Source organism: Haliaeetus albicilla, chromosome 23 (assembly GCF_947461875.1).
Source record: "Haliaeetus albicilla chromosome 23, bHalAlb1.1, whole genome shotgun sequence".
In the NCBI taxonomy this organism is placed as follows: domain Eukaryota; kingdom Metazoa; phylum Chordata; class Aves; order Accipitriformes; family Accipitridae; genus Haliaeetus; species Haliaeetus albicilla.
Genome location: NC_091505.1, coordinates 17016059 through 17030366, shown reverse-complemented (window position 1 = coordinate 17030366; position 14308 = coordinate 17016059).

The window sequence follows — 14308 nt, the reverse complement described above, 5'->3', positions numbered from 1 at the left end:
CATCATGTTTTCTGGGTTTGGTTTGCTTTTTTGTTGTTTTTATTGTTGTGGTTTGTTTGAGGGCTTGTAACAGTGTAAATTGCCTGGGAAGACGCAGCTCTTTATGGGCTTGCTGTAATTCTGGGTCAAGTGTGCTTAAATTGCTGTAATTTGTATCTAATGGATTACATGGATTGAGAGCCCTTTTACAACTACTGGAGCAAGGAGGGGCTGCCCGCCCTGGGAGGAGGGGAAGGCATCCTGGGCATGGCCCGTCCCTTTGTCACTCTCCTCTGGAAGGGAGAACCATCCTTTTCGGTGGTCCCTTGGGCTAGGCAGCCTGGCGAGAGCTGGGGACCCTGCCAGATGCAGAAGGGGCAGGTGGCCACGAGGAAGATGTTTTTGCTAAACCTGGCAGGTTTTGGAGGATGCTGATGGCGTGTCCTGACGTGTTGCCTTCCTCTGTTTACTGGCTATGCGCTGTAGGCTGGGTGCTGGTGGGTAGCTGGTGGAGATGCGTTTTCTCCCTGCCCTGCCTTGTTGGCCTTTGCCCTTTTGGGCTCCTTCCAGCCTGCTCACTGCGACTTTACCCTGTTTCCTTGCTGCCCTGGCTGCTTTTTCCCAAATCCTTGCTCTTTGTGGTGTATCCTCTTGTGTGTGCCCCATGTCCCAGCAGGAGCAGAGCAGGAACGCATCTCACCCGTGGACCTTGGTGGTCTCCCCTGGAAGCCATCTCCATTTAACCCCCAACCAGATATTGCTGCAACCATTAAAACAAGAGTTTTCATTAAAAAAGCAGCTCTTAAAATTTACATCAGCAAATCTGCCTCAGGTTGTTAGCCATTTCAGCAACCAGGTAATGTCTCTATCTCCCCCATGGCCACGTAGGAGCTGAGTAGGAGCAGCTTCATCCCCATCGCGCTATCTGGGCTGCCTGTGCCCCTCTTTCATGCACTGCGGCAACACAATTCCCCTACGTAGCAGTTCATCTTCCCAGCGTGTCCTGCCACATTGTCTCCTGCTACTTGTGTCATTAATTCATGTAAACTGATGCAAATCAATATGCTAAACCCCTCATTAATTGGGTTACCGATTTATACTAATGAGACTTAAAATCTTGGAGAAGGTTGAAGGTATTTGTTTCTCCTCCGAAGGGCTCAACAAGCTATTGTCAGCCCCACAATGGCTGGCCCTTGGCTGGGCTGGTAATTGCCTCGTGACTGTATTTGCATCGACATAATGGCGAGGATGTTAGCAGGAGTTAAGACATCTCATCTTTTCCTCTGAACGGGAAAATTCAGGATTAGCAAGGTGGAATGCATTTGCCAGTGGTTGCTGGCAGCCCTACTGCGTAGGGTGGCTGCTCTTCACCTATAACTCGGCTGTGTTGGTGTTTCCATTATAAACCTGCTTTTCTTCAGAGCTTTATAAGCTCAGCCATAAAAATCAGGCCTGCCTGAAAACTTGGCACGTTAGGAATTGGCCAGGCTTTTATTTTTTCTGGTGGGAAGAACTGATGATTATTTTTAGAAGAAATCGTTTCGTCTGTGAAGTTTAATGGGTTGAAATGCTGTTTTGGCATTCACAAGACTTCAGACCAGCTTTGTTGAAAAGGCCATTTAGCATCATCAATAATACAGTAATGCTGAGGATCCCCAGGGAAAGGCAACTAAAACAATAGCTGAAATCTTGTATTTAAAGCTAATTGTTGTACATGTTCAGCCATTTCCCCCATGCCAGTACCACACAGCGCTCTTGCTGTCTTGTGCAAGAAGCAGATCTGAGGACGGTTAAGTCTGCAGGAGGCTTTTCACTGACGTTAACAGGCGGTGCATCTGCATTTCCAGGGACTCTTTTATGGAGGCAAGGTCGCAGATACGTATCATCTGGGTTGTTGCAGTAGAAAAGCTATTCTGATTTAACCAAGAGCCTTTTTTTTTGTCTTTTTTTTTTTTTTTTTTTTATGGCTGCCTTCCTATGAATCCCCGTAATGGAGTTTATTTGATGCACCCTGATACATGCATGAGGTAGCGGCGTAAGAGAAAGTGGCTCTCACTCAAACAGTCCTAAATGACTTTGTTGTTTGCTCTGCATTTCCCATGCACTGGTATAGGCCATGCTGCTTTCTTGAGGATGCTTCAGGTAAAATGTCTTGGGGAATGAGACGAGGCACTGACTTCTGAGAGGGTCTAGTGCCTTTGTGTCTTGGAGCAAGTGGGAACTTCAGCTGGTGTGTCCTGACTTTGCTACTTTTGCTTTTCCCATATAAAAAAAAAAAAAAATCCCAAGTTGGAAAAACTTAAAATACATAATCACTGTTTATTCGTTATTAAGTTCTTTGGTTGGTTGTGCATTCAAAAACACTTCAGTATTGAATGAGAATTTGTTGCTACAAAATAGTGGTGGGATTTTCAGGTTTGAGCGGGGACAGTTGGGGATTACGTGGGAGAGCAAGGGCTCTCAGCTAGCCAGAGGCCAAGAGAGTCAGTATTACAAAGAAGCTGTTGTCTTTGATAGAGGTCTTCCGGAGCCTAGTTGTCTGAAAATAATTAGCCAAATAAATTAGGTGTGTTCTATTCCCTGTGTGTTCCACGCTAAGTAATTCTGACATTTGGCTTCCTCGCAAAAGGGATAATGTATATACAGCAGATAGCTCAGCTGGTCTTTTTTCAGCCACCCCCACGACACCCCTGCTCGCTGCCACCCGCCTGGAGGGAGCACCTGCAGAGAAAATGGGGAGAGCTGTGCTTTGGACAGGTAATAACGGGCAGGAGAAGCTGTTGGGGAGCCTCGTGCTGACCAGAGGGATGGGGATGAGGTCCCTGGGGAGCTCGTCGCTGGCAGGATGGTAGGTGGGCAGAGCTGCCCTTCAGCTCCCTGTGCCATGCAGGGCACCTTTAATTGCAAAGTGATGATTAGAAAAGGGGCAAAAATTCCTTTCCTTGAAGGTGTGCTCCATCACACTGCTGTTGGCGTGGCACAGGGGTGAGTGGGAGGCTCATCCAGGAGCTCCCAGCGTTGTGGGGCTGACAGGCGCTGGTTAGAGATGAGAGGGACATGGGAGGTAAGTGCCTTGGGCAGCACTTGAGCTGCATCTCTGCCACCTACTTGCTTCCTGTCCTTTCTGTCCCTTATTTAAAGTAGATTAAATGGAGATCAGCCTTATGGTGTTGTATTAGCAGCTTCTTTCCTGAGAGGGGCTGGCAGTAGCATCTTTTGGCCCACGCTCCCGTGCTGATTTTCTCTGCGACGTGGCACAATCTCCGACAAAAAGCAGCAGGGCTGCAGCGTTTCCTGGGTTCCCTCTCTTGTTGGCCACCTTTGCAACAAACATTGCAGAGGCTCTTGCTGAACACCCTCCCGACAGAGCCGTGCTCACCTGATGCATGCTTCTTACTGCAGCGTTTGAAGCCCAGTGCAGGGTGAGAGCATTTCATTTGCAGCTCGGATGGGAGGGAGATGCAGCTGACAGCAGGGCGCAGGAGCCAGGTTTGTGCCTGGGTTTTGTGCTGCACCCTCCAGGTGATCGCAGGAACCAGAAATGAATTTGAGGCATCTGGAAGGGAAAACCTCCTCTGGCAGGATTTGTCCCTATTGCATTGCAAGGGTGGTTTGCTCCCTTCTTGGGTTTCATGCCCTTGCTGCTCACAGCCAGAGCATTAAAGAAGCAGGAACCCCAGCTGTGAGGAGTTGCTAAACCTGTACAATTGTGAGGTGCATGGAAAACTTGAGTAAAACCATGAACAAACCTCTATTTTTGTCCTGTCTCAATGGGTGGAGGAGGCAGTGGATTCCATCCTTTGGTTTTCAAAAGCATTAAAGGGGGGGGAAAAGCCCACCAACACCCAAACCCCTTCCAGCCCCCCCCACCACGTGCATGCTGGTTGGGTGAGGCAGCGCCGGTTTGCGGTGACGAAGGCTGTGCCGAGGCTGCACGTCCCCGGGCGGCAGGCAGGACCACGGCACAGAGCCGAGCATGGGAACCATCCCAGCCGTAATGAACCCAAACTCCTTATATGCATGTAAGCAATAAAACGATGTCTCCACTGCGGGAGTGAGAATCGGGGCTCTGTGCAAGGTGCCTTTCCCTCCGGAAGACAGGGATTTTGGGGACCTGTGTAAGCAGCCCCAGGGCTAAACCCCATAAACCTCGGGCATGCCGGCACATGGTTTGTGCAGCCGCCTCCGAGCACCAGAGCAGCCGCGGCTCAGCTAATCCACGGGCGGTGGATTCGTGGCTCTCCTCTTCTGAGCGCGGCACTGAGACAGCAGAGTGGTTTTAATGAGAGCACATAAGTTAAAATTGGTTTTCTCCTTTCAAAATTAGTGGCAGACTATGGCTGTTCAGGTTGCTATTTTAACTGCTCCAGATGTCAAGCATGGCTCAGCCGAGATCAATGCGTAATCCAAAGGAAATACTATTAATTTCCAAGGAATGTGGTCAATATTTAAATGTTTTGGATCTTTTTAATATGTAGACGGTGGTAGTGGTCTAGCTGGGCTTATTAACTCTACTTTTGGAGCAGTGATTCTATTAGCATGAATTAATGTCTATTAACATTATTGATTTTCATTTATTTTAACATGCGGGCCTGTAACAATATTGGTTATTTTAGACATTCTCCAAGGCTGTACTGAGTTGGGAGCTGTTGGTTTAAGGCCTGATCCCACAAGCTTTTATCCTTCCAGTTGCTACTTAAGCCCTGACTTAGCTCCAAGCCTGTGGAGCGGCTCCTGCTGACTCCAGCAGCAGTCGGATTGAACCTGCTCCGGGTCTGCTTCATCCATCCCCGACGGCTTCATCTACAGAGAGGCTTTGCTGGTCCTTGTATGTCCAAGGTGGATTTAACCCTTGGAGCACACCAGTAGCCACCGTGGAAGATCCCTTCTGCTCTACCTCCACATCATTCTGCTAAGTCAGTATACAGTGGGGAGCCAGCCTGCCTCTTACACCTGTAACCTTCAGCAGCGACGAGCAGGGTGGACATTGGTCTATATATTAAACTCGGTTTCTAAATCAAGCCCAGGTAGACCAATTTCCCCCCCTCCTCTGACTTTTTGTGCCTATTAAATGTATAAAGTGCTTGTAGGGCAGAGTTTGTAATGAGGAACAGAGTCTTCTTGAATGTTTTGTTAAAGTTATCGAAAAAATGGAAAGCTTTAAAAAAAAGTTGCCTAAATCAGTGGGGAAAAAAACTTAGGAAAACAGTTGGAGATAGAGCTGCATCTCACAGATCTAGAAATGGACCTGTCTTTCAACAAACCAAAAAGTTCATAACTTATCATTTTCTTAACAAAATATCTGTTTTCAATAGCTGTTGAAAATATTTTGCTTGTAGAGGTCACACATTCTTAGTGAAAGATGTATCTTTTTTCGGTTAAAATATTTTTAAAAGCCAAATTATTTCCATTAAAAAAAAATTGTTTCAAATCACTGGTGAAATTACAGAGAAGTTGCACAAGAAGAAAATTATAATCAGCCTAGATATATTTTTGGAAAAAGTAGGCGCTCAGAAAAAAAACCCCAACCCAAAACGCAAAAGATTTCGGTCTGCGTCAAGAGAATGCTCTCAATAAAGGGAAACCTTTGGTTCCTTTGTCTGAAGAAACCTCACCCTTTGTTCATGTCTAAGAAAAATGTTTCTTGTTACTGAGAGAGTGTTTGCCTTGCATGAAAAAAATGTTTCTGTGGGAGATGTTTTACATTTGAGTGACGCCAGAGAGCCAACATGTTGAGCTATATTGGCCGTAAAGACCACAGGCTGATGAAGCTGGAACAATTCAATTGAAACCCTTTGGGGAAAGGGGAGGATTTCCCCTCCCTTCTCAAGGCAAGTGGGGATTTCTGGATAAGGCCGGGCTCTTTTGGGGTGGGAAAAATCCAGGGCAGGGGATGTATGTGGCACAAGGGCTGAGAGCGCGTCCAGGGGCACCGGTACCCCGGCGCCGGAGCCCGGTGCCATCGCCATCTCCACCACCCTGGCTGAGAGCACATCTGGACTGCACATCTGGCGCCGTGCACGCCTGCGGACACTGTGCTATTTCTGCCTCTATGCACTAGATGGCATTGCCAACTTAGCTATGGGGAGTGGACTTCGGCGGGGCCGTGGGCAAGGGGCTGCAGCCCCCGGCGCTCGCTGGTACCCCCACACCGCATCCTTTTGGGTAGTGCTTGGTGAGCGTCCAGAAAAAGGCACAATTTGCAGGCATCCAAGCTCTTGTGCACTCTGCGCATCAGCAGTGCTGTTGATGATAAATTGTGATTTTTTTTTTTATTTTTTTTTTTTTTACATTTTATTTTTAAGCTTCTGTTTATTGGGGAGACCGCTATACAGCTGCAGAGTCTGACACGAGCCGGCTCCAGGGTGCTGGTACCTGGGCATGGCAGAGCTGCTGGCACAGTCGCTGTGACGAGGGCATGGGTTGTGCTGATCCTTAGCAGCTGTGGTCCAGTCTGGGGTCCCGCTTTTGGGCACTGGCTGACCACATGGCAAGAAATGTGGCATGGCAAGTCACCTCCAGGTGACTTGGACAAATATGAGAGAGGCTGGGTCGTTGGCATCTTAAGGAGGAACCTGAATACCAGAGACATCAGTTCAACAACACCTCTTGATTCCCCGTTCAGGCTATTCCCTTTCACTGTCTCTGCCGAGAGCCTTGTACCCATCCTCGCTGTCTCAGTTTCTCACCTTGTTGTGTGTGCTGGGCTGAGATCAGTACTGCTGAAGCCAAACAGAAAGCTGTGAGAAGAGGGTACGCCTGAGCGGTTGTTACCTGGTTTCTTGGGCACTGAATGCCTGAAAAACATGCCGAAAATAGAGGAATTGTAAACCTGTGAGCCTTCCTGAACTGTCACTTGCTCCTAGGGCTCTGAGCTGCTTTTTAAGGGCCAAAGGTACCTTGCTGCTGTATGAGTGCTTTTCTATCCCCACATCCATTCGCAGAGAGGAAACCAAGTCAATAAAATCCAGGAGGGATGCCTGGGGTTGATTTGCAGCACAGCTGTGTCCCTGAAAGCATGAAACCCATCCCAGGGGGGGTTCTCCAGGGTGTCCACCCCACCGCACAGCCCTGGGATGCTGAACAACGCGGGGACAAGCGGCCGGGGCTACTTGGTGCCCTCTTGGGTGTTTGTGCTCCGAGGCTGCAAGCACCTCCTGCCCTACCAGTGCCAGCCCCAAGGCTTGGCTGGAACAAATGCATCATTGTTTGTATCCTGCCTTGCAGTTTCTCTTGAAAACAAAATCCTGAGTAGCAGTCAAGTAAAACAGAGTTCCTGCTTTCCCAGATGGCAGTCAGCAAGGGATGTGCTCCCCTAGAAATGTCTGTGGTCTCCAGCTTGTGTCCTCCCAGGGCACTCAGGCGGGTTGACCCCAGCTTGTTTTTCATTTAGAGTTCCCTTCTGTTGCTTGGGGTGTCCGTACAGGGCACTGGTGTGTGGCTGCCAATAGATCTAATGATCAACAAAAGTATTATTTGTGTTGTGTTAGCATCTCAAAGTATCTGTGTGACTTTCCAAGCTGCTCAGCTACGTGATCAGTGTTGGTGTTGCAGAAATGGTCATGAAAAATGTTCAGGATATATCTTCACCTGGACAGTGAGGTCTGTGCTCCTACTGGAACCCCCTAAAACCTAGTGATATGGGAGACTTCATGATGCAAAACTGCTCTGCAGACTTGCAAAATATGTTTTTCTGCAAGTAAGTAAGCGTTTGGTTGTAGGGAGAGCTGCTCGCACCACTTTGGGTATTCAAGTTTCCATGGAGAGGGAGCTGGCTGCCTTTCCTGCCTGGGAGATGCAAGGCTCGGAGCAGAGCTGCTCTTGGAAAATGAAGCATTTGTGCTCAGTTCAGCTTCCCGGAAGAAGGGTTTGGCCCAAGTGTGTTGTTGGGGCCATTGCAGCACTGTCAATCAGCCATTCTTGGTTTCATGCCTTGTTCTGTACAAGACATATTTTGTACGATCTTTGACAAGTCACTTCTCTGTCTCTGTTAGCCTCTCGGAGGAACAGACATAAAACCTTATCTGCAGCAAAGAACTAAGATAGCTGTGAGCTTAAAGTGCTGCTGCAGGACTCTCCGATCCCATTAACCCCCTGCTTTACTGCCCTGCACCAATGGCCCCACCAGTGCGATATGCTGCCATTTCTGATGGATTACGGCAATTCTCCCGTTAGCGTGGGCTAGCCATGTGTGCCGGGTCTCATGCTCGGGTTGCTGAGCAAACCTCCAAAAACTTGACGGTTCATATTTTAATGCTGAGCTGCATTGTAATTTTTTTTTCCTCCTTTAATTTATGTGAACATACCAATTGTCTTAAGAACCAAAAAATCTGCCATCACAAAGCATATAAATCTGCTGTCCCTGCCTCATTGGACTAACCTCACTCCTTGGTACTCCTGCAGACCTGGGTGATGTGACATGGTGAGGGAACCAGAACATCTGTACCAAGGACTGTGAGGTGGGCAGGAAACCTGTATTTTTACTGCACACTCAGGAAAGAAATCTCATTAGATTCACGTGATCTCAAACCAATTATATTCCCTGTGCAAAAAACAGGCCTCAAGCCGTGCAGCCTGTATCTTTAAGGCAATGAAAATAAAGCAGCGGCATCTGTAGTGTCCTTCTTAATGGGACGAATTAGGAAGCATATGTATGGGCACAATCCTAGAAACTACTGTAAGCATAAGTGATTGTAGAAGGAGGGTAAGAGAGTGTGACAAAGTCTTCAGCTTTATTAAAGGAGCCCGTTATGCATATGCATGAACTTGGAGTGCCAGTGTCCAAATATTATGATTGCACCAGTCGCTCCGAGTGGTGTTCATCTGCTAGGTAAATAACAGTGAGATACTTCTATTTACAATTTAAATTATGTGAGTATTCAGCTGGCCCTCGCTCTGCCAGGCTTGACTACTTTTGACGTACATTACTCATCAAGGCAGTCGTCGTCTTGAGAAAGTCTGTCAGCGAGACTTGCCTCGGAAGCTGCAGGACCTCGTGGTGACTTCATTTGGAAAAGCAGGTTAGAAGGTCTCCCCAAAGGTCTGACCCAAAGGTTCCCATTTAACTCAGACAATTCCCAGTGACGTCTTTCCCAGCCAGGGCCGGGTGCTGTGCGGTGATACGTCCTCCCACCCGTGTTACTGCCAGTGGCTCTCGCACCACCTCAGCGTCCCCACGCTCAGAGTGGCAGCCCGGGGAGGTCAGAGTGGCGTTTGCAGCCCATCGCAGTGGGAGCTCCCGGTGCTACAGGACTTCACTGAACCACAGACTGCTGATCCTCACCATGGCCTTTCCAACTCAAACACCTGTTGGAGATCGACTACCAAAACGGTAATGTGCATCATGACGGTAACTTGTGCACCGCTGTGTCAGTGGCGTGTCTGTTTTCCGCTGTGCTGAGCAGTTTGCAATCTTGACGTGTCTCTGAGCAATTCAGCACACGATACTTCTGGGCTGCGTGCTTTTGGGTTTTGGGTTTTTTCCAGTCCTAGGAGCAATTCCTTTGGCTCCATGGGACATGCCATTAGTGAAATCTAAAGTAATTGCTGTGCTCCCTGTGATGACAAACCAAGGATGACTCCAGTTGCTCAAGCTGAGCCCTTTTCCCCCTGGTTATAAGCTACCTTAGGTTGGTGCTCAGTCCACATATGAATAATGTAGGGTATGTTTGCAGGCACAGGCAGTCATTAGAAGTTAAAAGAAATTCAAATAGAGACTTAGAAACTTATAGAATGCCAATTTATGCCTCCTTGCAACACTGTTCAGGAATAGTAGGACGGGCTTATTTATACTGATTTTTAGTGATGTGTTACATTTCTGCTATTCTGAAAGGGTGTTAAACTACGTCGCTCTCAGATTATAGAAAAGCTCATTGTCTTTGTTACGGAGACGATTTTGTATTGAGGGATGGGGTCCATTTGCTGCTAAACAACATGCCTCCCCATTCCCTCCCACCCTTACACACAGGGTTTCTGAATTGACAAGCTAGAGCAGGTCTGTGCTCTTCTGGCATTAAAATAAATCAGGGCAAAAAGTAGCCTGATCACGAACAATGCTTTTCTAAATGCGATCTCCAAAAATGAGGTGATAACTCCTAAATTACCCCAGTGACCAGCAAACCTGTGAGTCCAGCTTGCAAACTAGTACTCAGAGGCTCCTGATGCTGTATGCCTGGAGAAGGTACACTGCGGTTTTCACGTGTGTCAGCGTGATTAACTGTTGTAAGTGCAGAGCCAGCTCCGTCTAAACTTGGGGGCTGATGGTAGTGCTTTCATAACAGAATTAATACCTAAAAGTATGTTTCAGAATATGCTTGAGACATGATCTGTCTTTCAGTATGTGAGCTCTATCTTAAAATTACAGCTAAACCTCTGCAGTTTAGTATCTAGGTGAAGGTTTGATTATCTGGGAAGAAAGATAGAAAAAACCTTAAGCATACAGTACTGCACAGTGGGTTTTATCTCGATGGATTTTGTTCATAACCTCCTTGTGGAACTTAACAGAAAATTAGATCTCTGCCACTGAATTGTTAAAGGCTTTAGAAAACACTATGGAGAAGATCTTACCTTCCATCAAATTCCACTCCAGTGACTTTTAAAGAATGCAGCTGTTTCACTATTTTTGAATTCTTTCAGACTTTTCCATAGGGGATATTTCTAGTTTTGCAAACAGTTTCCCATCAACTCAGTGAGGAGGGGAAAAAAAAAAAAAAAAAAAAAGAAAGGCATTTTGTCTTGGGGAAAATCTCATGTGCTCAGCTGTAGCCCTTTCCTGCAAAGCCATTCTCCCAAGGCCTAGGGAGCTGCTGGAAGTTCCCATGGTCGCTCCTTTGCTCTGTGCACTGGGGGCTTGGGGATGCTCTCCCCCCGGTGCGGGTAATGCAGTTATGTTGTGCCACGTGTGCAGGAGTAACGCGCGTGGATTCCCAGGGCTAAAGTCCCCAAGGACGTCAGCCAGCAAACCTCCCCCATGCCCCAAAATCACCCTGTTTAAAAAGAAAAAAACAAAAAAAATTTAAGAAATATTGCAAGGAATATGTTCAGCATTTGTTTTGGCTGGTGGTATCTTTCCAGCCAATGAAGCCCCCTTTGGCTAAATTTCAATGGTCCCGCTGTGGACAATGAATAAATGTCCCTCCTCCCTCAATGACCTATCCTGGCAAGCAGGCTTTCCTTTGAGAAGCTGGCCTTTTTGGCCGAAGTTTTGCCATATTTGGTCCTGGCCCAAAAGATTGTTATTTAAAGATCTAGTCCAAAACCAGCCAAGTGACTGGGGTGAGGGAGAAAGATTAATGCATGGAAAGGTTTGCAGTTGGGGCCATCAAAGAGCTCACTGAGCTCGGGCATCTGTCCCCAGCCTGAAAGCCCAGCCAGATTGGGAGCGTTACCAGGATGTTTTGCCTTTCCTCTACCTCTACAGAGATGACTCGGTTTTTGGCTCCACCAAAGGATCATGGCAACATTGTGTGACTGGCAGCTCATGGTGTCCAGCTGGGGAGGGATGGAAATGGGCTCCAGTGGCAAAGGTATGAGGAGCAGGGTATTTCCTCGTGCTTTTCCAAAATAGCTGTGCATGATGCTGACGATGAAGTTAAAATTAAAGATGTCTTGTGGTATTTTGGGTTGGTGTTTTTTTTTTTTTTTTGTTCTTTAAATACATCTATACATATGGAGAGGAAAAGAGTGAGAGAGAAGGGGTAGCTTTTGGCTGGTGGCTTTGGGCAAACAGAAGATTGACCCAGCAGCATTCCTTGCAGGTCGAGGAAGTTAAATGGAAATAAAACAAAATTATTAAGCCAAAAACTGATGTGAAGGAGAATCATGTTTCCTGGAGGGTTTTGCTTCTCTTGGGTGTGGTGGTCTCTCTTGGCCGGGTGTCGGGCTGAGCTCACCGCCGGGCGGTCACCACGCAGCCCACCATGACCACGTACCCTGCTTTGTTCTCGGCTTGTGGGGTGGGGCGTTTTATTTAACTAGATAACTTAGAGCCCCGAAGGACTCCAGGCTGCTGTTTATCTTTCTGCAGTGTCAGCGTTAGTACAGTATTCCTTTCTTTTATCTGGGATCTTTTTATTTAATAAGTGTTAACCAGAAATACGTGCTTTCTGGCTTTCCTCTTGCAAATACCACAGAGACTTGGACTTGCAGGCAAGATAACGGGCAAGCAAAAGCTCAGGAGAATGGTGAGCCCTTGCCTGCAATGCCCTGGTGCAGGCACGGTCAGCCTTTAACCCTCCGGGCTGGGGAGCAGACTCTTGCACAGGGATGTTGGAAATGACAGCTCCTTGAGGAGATGCTATAGTCACTTATTTTCATCTTGGTGTTTCTCATGCCACCTCAGCTTTGCTCTGGTTTTATTTCTATCCTGTGGCGGGAGAGCTCAAAGCTTGGGCCTGAAAAGACAAGCGTTAAATGCGGTGCTGGACCAGCACTCCATGCGAGCAGTGACTCACCGGTCCGGAGCTGTGCGGATAACTCCTGCCTCCCAGACCACCCACTTCCCAATAAAAGCCAAGCCCCGACGTGGTGCTCAGCTGCTGGTGCTCTTCACTGCAATGAGGACTGTCTTCTGCAGCCCGGCTGCTGGGCATTGCAGGCTCCGCACAGCCACGCTTTTCCTAACGTACGTACAGCAGCTCTGCACGCACGCAGGATGCAGAGACCAGCTGTAACTCCGTGAAGATACAGCATGCTGCCTCCTCCAAGGAATGGCCTTGGGGTTTTCATGTGGTTTCATAAGAAATCGTGCTTAGGTCAAAAAAGGAAAAGCTTTTGACACAATTGTCTGATTCCAGCCCTGTTTGACACATGGGTCAATATCCCAGAGAGATAAAGCTTTTCTAAATTTCATAAAAACAAGTAGCAGAGTGGTGGAGAGTGACTCAAGTTGGTCCCTTTGGGGAGAAGGTCGTAGTGTGAGTCTCAACCTCAGTTAGTTGCCCTCAGAAAACCCACAGGCAAAAGCTGCAGAAAACTAGGTTTTGTAAGTTTAACTGTTCACAGGTCTGCTTCTGTTGCTTGTACATGTACTTGCAAACAAAACCTACATCTATCTTTCTCTCTTTCCCTTTCACACTTTTTCACCTCATCTTGAAAATGGAATGTGTTGCAGGCAAGACCCTCACCTTGCAAAAGGACTGACCTGAGGGTAAGAAAATGACAGCAAGAGAAGCTGGGGGTAGTTGAAAGAAAACCTTAGGTCAAGTCTAAATATCAGTGTAGATGTGCTGTACATACCCAGACGGGGAGCAGGAGTGGTGTTGAGGCATATTTGGGACTCTGTCATCTCTGAGCTATTTAATACCTTGTGAGATGGCACAGAAAGACTGTTAACAATGAATCTGCTGCCATTCAGGGCAGTCTTGAGTCATTGTGGTTTAAAAAATAAATTATCATATAAATAGCTGCTTAGGAATCTCAGCCTGAAGACCACAAAATCTCACCAGTGCATAGCTTTTTTGGCTTATGTAGCACCATGTCTACTTGCGGAACGTTTTGGCCGCATGTCGTAAAACCGCTTCCTATTTTTAAAAAAAAATATCATAGGAAAAGAATAAAGTCTATTGTCAGTGACAACTGCTGGTGGTTTCCTAGTGCCTCTCATTCCAAAAGGCTGAGCATATCCCAACTGAATTTTGCATCCTGTCTTTGCTGAACCCACCCTGAGATGCCGCTACCTTGGGGGGACCGGTACCCCCTGCCCCAGCTACCCAGAGGCATCTGGTGAGCAGGAGCACCCACAGATTTGGTTTAACACATTTTCTGGGTAGTTTTTGTGAAAGGTTGGTGGGTTTTGAAAAGCCGGAGGAGAGTGCGGTGGTGAACAAGCAAACGGTTGTGCTCCTGCAATTGAAAAATACCACTGGGATTTTCTTTCGCAAGCTGCCTCCTTGTGAATGGCATCCTGTTCTGCTGCCCTGAAGCAAAGCTGAATATGACCCCTTTGAATCTGGAGACTTTATAATACGAAAAAGTGCCAAGGCCCTTGTTATAGGCATGTCACCCTTTCCCAGTGCTATGGACAGTTAATAACATTTTCGTTGACTTTAATGGGAGCAGGATCAGATACCAAGAGCGAAAATCCTCCCAAGAAAATTGTTCTGAATGAAGTCCAGCCAGTCAGCTCGAACATAATCCATCCTTGGGTTTCCCCAATATGCTGATTCTGGCCAATAAACTGCTTCTTTGTTTATTTCTATTTGGTTTTGTTTGTTTTGTTTGCTTATTTGTGACTTCCCTTTAGGAAAAAAAAAAGGCTGGGAGGTACAGCAGTGCCACCGGAGGCTGTGGGACGGTGCACGTGGTAATGACCCTTTCAACAGGTTTTTTC